Raw genomic sequence first — 6000 nt, forward strand, 5'->3', positions numbered from 1 at the left:
ACACACTTACTACACTGGACTTATAAAGGGAACATTTTAGCCAGAGGTCTCCAATTTTTTGGAGAAGTATTTGCAGAACATATATGTTCCAAAGACTATGTAGTGAAGTTATTTGTAAACATTTCCACAAATCTTGCCCTACTGTATAGCCACCTATACAGCCAATGAATATTGAAATACAATAAATATAAAACACAAAGCTTTATATTAAGAAAAGTACAAATCTGCGCTGAATGAAATGAATGGTAACCCTTGACTGATCACTAGATTTCCTACGCAGATAACACTGTCATGAGAATTAATTCCTGGGTACACAGTTTTACTAGATTTTGGTGGTTCGGAGTCCCTAACGCAATGTGCGTTTTCGTGGAGCTGAGGTTGAACAAAACGAACATGAAGCACTCTGTTGAATACGTGTATTAAAAAATGTAGGGTTGATTGGCCAATACACCTACTATTGAACGTGAATAATATTTTCAGTCACAGATTATCTAATAATGGAGCTTTAGTCTACAATAACAAAAAAAAAAAAAACACTTGCCATCCTGCACAAACAATCAAGCAGAAAGATAAATACTATCTGCAAAGGACAAACATATATTACTAGGCAATCTTGCTTTGCACACTCTAGAAGTGTTCTAATAAAAGATTACCAAGACTGTTGTGGCAAGCATTTACATCTGTTTTTTTTTTTTAAGTTACTGTCATGTCCTTCTCTTTGTTTACTGATAAAACATTAAATACACCTGGCCACACACCTGCCAATTACAGTATATGATTTCTGGAAATAGTTTTGACAGTAATGTATAGGCTGCACTGACCTGAGTCTTGTAATAAACCCTTGCAAGGTAGAAAGATGTAATAACACTAGGAAAGAACTGGACGTATGCTTATAAAATCCATCAATGGACACTATACAGCAATCATTCCTTATTCGTATGTTAAATGTAAAACTCCATTATACTTTATTTAAATAACCGATCGTGAGATGTTGTATATCTTTATGTATTATAATTCAAAAGTTAGAATATTCCAAAAAATAAGTAGCCTGGTAGTGCAGCCCATGGTCAGACGTAACCTGGCTATGTCTGCTCAAATATGAATATTGCCCTTTAAAGAGAATGCCATATTGATATTTGTATTCCATCATGATGCATTTAGATGAAGCATGATACAAAGACTTTTAGCTTCCCACAGAAGTAATATTATTGTAGCAAACTCACAACTGCCCGTGAAAAAATGAGTAGCCATTATGGCAGGGACTTAGTTAAAATGTACTGATCTTTTAAGTATGTTGTTATAATGTTATTTCATCGCTGCTGAAAGAATAAGTGATAACAATGGGCACACGCTGTGTTTGTGTGATCCTATGAAGTACAGTGCATTTTTTGCACTTTTAACGAGTTTGATACTCTGATTTTATTACGTGTTGAACTTCGAAGAATTAGTGTCTGTAATGGAAACTAACACTTTGTTTCTGATTGCCGAACATTTAAGGAGTGTGAAGCTAGTTTTACTTCATTGTGTATTTACATAAGTTAGATGATCTTGAAAACAGCACTGCATATAATGCAATAAGACCCTGCAGAGGTGTGTTCTACTCTACTGAATAATATACCGCCTCAAATAGGGGATGAGCGAAAAGCACCACACTGACTGGAAAACATAAAGACCCTAGGGGTATAGTCAGTGAATTTTGTACACACACACACTCTTACTGCTGCCCATAACCCACCTGCCATTTAAAAATTGGGTACATCTCTCAAGCTGTCCCCACCCACCCAGCACTTAGTCGGTGTAACATTTTCAGCTGCTCGGTAAAAAACTATTAAGGGATACTGTTTTAATTTGCAATCTTCTCTGTAAACATCACTGCCGATTAGTATGGTCCCTTCGTGGCGATAGTGTGTGTAATAATTTCGTGTATGGCTATTGGAACAACCATTAAATAGTTTTACTTTGTGTCCCGACTCCATACAAGAAGTATGGTATGGAAATGCAAAACAAAGCGCAGAGTACAGACCGCATCACATATTCAGACACAATTGTGTATGCTTGTCCTTTGTAAAGTTAGTGGTGCTGGGTCCCGAAATGCCCGATGCTTGGTTAGGACACTTAACTGATCTTTTCATAACTAGAGCCGTTTGGTGGGGACTTGCGCTGTCCATGACACTAGATTAGTACTAGGAATAAAGCAGCATTATAAGCAGTAACTAGCTAAAGTTCATCGGGGTACTGCAGCCTACACTGTTACTTTCAGAGCCCCCTGACAACGAGTGTTATTACAAGTTGTTGTATCAGTCTTCACTGATCAGTGGGGGCAGCTGATATTAGCTATGCTCGCTGAGGTATGGTACTTGTCTAAGCCACATGTCAGTGTCTCACGTTTCCACTGCTGGACAGCGCCTACTCTATTTGCCAAGAACAATCATGGATGCCTTTTCAGCACCACAGAGTACTATTAGTATTTTAAAGTGGAGCTAATGTCACCACTGAACGCTTTCTTTTCAACACTTTATCCAAAACCTTTAAAACATACATATTATACCCTAATTTACACATTTGGAAGACGCTCGTACAGTTTTCGTGTTTATACACACAGGACATTCATTTCTAGAAAATGTCTCTTATTAGAACAAAAGTAGAGCACAAGTCAACCTATCAAATTGCGTTTCATATTTTGTTACTGATCTTAGGATGTGTTACAAAGTATGCGTTGCCCTGGGCGTTTGTAGTTTCCTTCTGTTTAAAGGGACGCTGTACTCACAATTTCAAATCTTAATACAAATGGGATTCGGGGCAGCCCCTTAATTTAAGCGTTTACCAGCATCTAGTAACAAACAGCATGTATTTTGTCACTGTTTATTCGGTGGCGAGAGGAGGGATAATGGTTGCCCGGTTTACATGTTTAAGCCTTTAATGAGTCGATAATGTGCTACAAATTAATCTGTTGCCAAAGGCTAAAACACCTTTCTCCATCCGCTCCCTGTCATTGCATGGCTTTGTTATTTAAAGACTCGGCAGTTCTTTTCACATTGAAATGAACTCCGTTTGAGATGCACCGGTTCCTAACCAAACACTACTTATCTTTGTTGATTCAGGACTGTGTGTGGGGCGGGTTAGCAGCGCCTCCTAGTAGCCTCAGTGTGCTGCGCTGGAGCCCATGCGAAGCTATTGCATGTACACCTTTGTCTCTGTTTAGCAAAGGCATATAGTAATGGTTATGTGTCTAAGATACTAAATTATTTCCCAGTTTTTCACGTAATAGCTACAGGCCATTTAATCTCACTTTACGTAATTTACTGTGCGTTGGAATATAGAGGTCATCCTCCACACCGGCTTCTGTGTTGGTCACATTCAAGCGTGCATGTAGTGATGCCACCTTTCCAAATACCCACAGTGGGACTTTTTTTTGTAGAAACGTGAGATTATGTAGGGCATAGCATACCCACGGCCAGTACACAGGAAATAGCTTCACTATTTTGCCAAAATAAAAGCTTATTCTTGTAGTATTTGAGCTACTTATTTTTCTCATATAACATTAGGTGTTTCAGATGCAAGGATATTTGCCATTATTTAGGTTTTTCGCAGGACACAGCTGCACAAAAGAGTACTGTCCCTCGTAAACAGGGACTGGTGTTGGCCCCAGGACCAGGTACATGCTAAGATTTCTAAGTTTGCAGTGAGAATAAAGAAATATTACAATTCAAACGATAGGAATTTGTATGTAATTACTTAGTGTAGAAATTAGCAACAAAAGGAAGACACCCATCCTATGTGGAAGTAGGATTTTGAGGGGGGGGGGGTGCAACAGGCAACCAAATTATTCACATTACAGAAACGGTAGTGTTATAATGGCAAAATAAATATAAGAACTTGTTGCAATTTATACTACTTTGACACATATTTTGAATGGATGGACATGCACTTGTAATGCTGCCACTTACAATGATACAGCGTTCACCACATCCATACCCCTTTCCAAATCGCAATTCGCACTACTATCCTTTTGAACTTAAATCGGTATTGAAATTAATTTCCCGTCTTGATCTGAAAAGCCCGAAAAATGAACTTAAAGAAACACAGTCCAGCGAATCCCGATATCAGCATGATCTTAAAAAAAAAAAAAGGAATTCGCCTCGTACCTCTAATAATTCATTAAAGACAACCCCATTGTAATCAAGTAAATGGTTTGACGGACTTGAGCAGAAGAATAAATACTTGGGCAACAATCTACCTTTACATACTCAGATGCTGGTAACGACTTCATTTCTCTAACTTCTTAACATTTATTAATCTACACTGACACAAAACTACATCAAACCAACATGTTTGTTAGGCAATATAGTATTGCACCTGGCAAAGGACCTGCCCCTAATGTGGCCCAGCTGTTTAATACCTTTTACGGAGCTGCTCACACCTGAGAAAAGAGGCATGTTTACTTTTTAATCAATATAACTCAGGAGCGTTTTGTTCTAATTGCTAAACATTTTCTGCTGCCATGTTGTGAACTTTTGTAAATGGGCAGTTTAGAACTCTATTATAACATATAACCCAGAAAAATCCAGTTTAAAGGATTTCTGTTTAATGGGAGATAAATTACTCATGGTTGTTTACAAGAGATTTGAGATACTGTCAGTGACATTAATTACACATACATTGGCGGTGGGAAAGACAGGTAAGTGTTAACCGTGTACGTCAAGAGTATGGCCTTTTATCTTGGACAGTTGCGATAATAACGCACAAATGTTATTAACCGATACTGCTAGCAGAAAAAGCTTGAATATTTATTTTCTGAGGGAAATTTCCATTTTTAGTAGTGTCTTTTCAAGTTGAAATCTCAAGTCTTTCTCAAAAGGTCAGACTTTTTTAGAACGCGTTGAGCCTGCTTAAAACCAAATTGGATATGCTCATCAAGTACGGACAGTTAATTATATATATTTGTGTGCGAAGTACAGCAATGTGGCAGACTATTACATACATAAAATCAACTTTAGACCCAGAAAATAGACTGCACAGCCTCTAGCATGGCTAAAATAATACTATAATCTTTCAGGGATTATAGGATGTATAACACTATAATCACCAACACTCCTTCAAACTTTTCCGGCAACCACATTTGCCTTTTTACGCCCCCCCCCCGCTCTCAAAAAAAATGGTGAACACCTGCTTGCGTCTGTTAACTAGTTCCCAGCCAAAGGTACTGTCTACACCTCATTTACAGACTTTTTATGCTTCACTGTTTATTAAAACTGCGCTTTCGCGTTTACTGGACTTAATTTTACCCAGTGTTCTCCTAAAGTGCCCGCAGGAGCCTTACAGAAAGCGATAGGGCTCCTTAACGGAAAATTCTAGTTTATACAGCTGATTAACGTAACCGTCCTCCACTTTTAGAACCACCTACTCTTCCAACAATAAACCTTTACGCGCTATCTTCTCTTAAAACTTACATTTCTATCCTTTTAGCAGTCACGTTTTTGACTATTTTCTTCTTTTTCTTTACTGCCTTTCCCCCGTATTTAATAGTAACATTTCCGCTAAATGTAAATTGTAGTTTGCAATTCAGTTATTTAAAACCATTCAATGTTGTGGTACTGCAACTTCCTGTACTACAGAAAAATAACCACGCCCCTTAAAGTAACGGAACATCACTGTGCTCGCTCCCCCTCTCTCTCTCTCTCTCTCTCTCTATATATATATATAGATATATAGCCCCACTGCTCTAATGAGACTAACGTAGCCAACTAAGGATAAATAAGGAAATAAATAGTGGACAAATGTAGTGCAGACATTGCTTCTGAAATGGCTATCTTAAGTCTGCAAATTCCTGAACCCCACTGTACCATCTGTTATCGCAAAGGAACACCTACTGAAAGTGCTATCAAAGACCAAACATATTACTTCTATTGGGTTTGATAACTTACCCAGTTGCCTAGTAAATAGTGCCAAACACCCCCTTCTCAAACTGTTTAACCTGAGCTTAGCTGCAGGATTTGTCCC

At 38.1% G+C, this 6000-nt stretch overlaps 1 protein-coding gene across 1 annotated transcript in view; it reads right to left on the minus strand.

The window, feature by feature from the left end:
- Positions 1-5549, minus strand: part of ZBTB16 (zinc finger and BTB domain containing 16) — a 1288889-nt gene extending 1283340 nt beyond the window's left edge. The window contains exon 1 of the mRNA XM_044081079.1: positions 5451-5549. The gene's annotated coding sequence lies outside the window, so the exon portion shown is untranslated. The remainder of the gene's footprint in view (positions 1-5450) is intronic.
- Positions 5550-6000: the final 451 nt, after the last annotated feature.

The sequence above is a fragment of the Protopterus annectens genome, chromosome 8.part0 (genome assembly GCF_019279795.1).
Source record: "Protopterus annectens isolate FY-2018-M chromosome 8.part0, PAN1.0, whole genome shotgun sequence".
Taxonomy (NCBI): domain Eukaryota; kingdom Metazoa; phylum Chordata; order Ceratodontiformes; family Protopteridae; genus Protopterus; species Protopterus annectens.